This window comes from Sinocyclocheilus grahami, unplaced genomic scaffold (assembly GCF_001515645.1).
Source record: "Sinocyclocheilus grahami isolate Dianchi unplaced genomic scaffold, SAMN03320097.WGS_v1.1 scaffold1482.1, whole genome shotgun sequence".
Classification (NCBI taxonomy): domain Eukaryota; kingdom Metazoa; phylum Chordata; class Actinopteri; order Cypriniformes; family Cyprinidae; genus Sinocyclocheilus; species Sinocyclocheilus grahami.
This window is the reverse complement of record NW_015506661.1, coordinates 326338-327056: the sequence shown is the minus strand read 5'-3', so window position 1 is coordinate 327056 and position 719 is coordinate 326338.

Here is a 719-nt window from a genome sequence, read left to right as displayed (position 1 = left end):
ACAATAGGGTTTCAGCACTTCGTGCTTGAACCCCTAATAATAATAGATAATACTACAAAATGCAGTTTTTAAATGACGATTTTATTTATTAAGGGAAAAAAAGCTGTCCAAACCTACTAGGCCCTACGTGAAAAATGTGTTGCCCCCTCCTGTTAAATCATGAAAGAACTTAGATTAACCTCATTATTTTAGAAAGCTGAGTTAAATTTCACAAGCCATACCCAGGCCTGATTACTGTTGAATCAAGAAATCACTTAAATATAACCTGTCTGACAAAGTGAAGCATGCGTAAAGAGCAACACATCATGCTGCGATCTAAAGAAATTCAAGAACAGATGAGAAACAAAATAGTTGACATGTATCAGTCTGGAAAGGGTTATAAAGCCACTTCTAAGGCTTTGGGACTCCAGCGAACCACGGTCAAAGCCATTATCCACAAATGGAGAAAACTTGGAACAGTGGTGAACCTTCCCAGGAGTGGCCGGCCTACCAAAATTATTCCAAGAGCACAACAACGACTCATCCAGGAGGTCATAAAAGAACCCAGAACAACATCTAAAGAACTGCAGACCTCACTTGCCTCAATTAAGGTCAGTGTTCATGATTCAACAATAAGAAAGAGACTGGGCAAAAACGGGATCCATGGGAGAGTTCCAAGGCAAAAGCCATTGCTGACCAAAAAGAACACAAAGGCTCGTCTCTCATTTGCCAAAAAATAT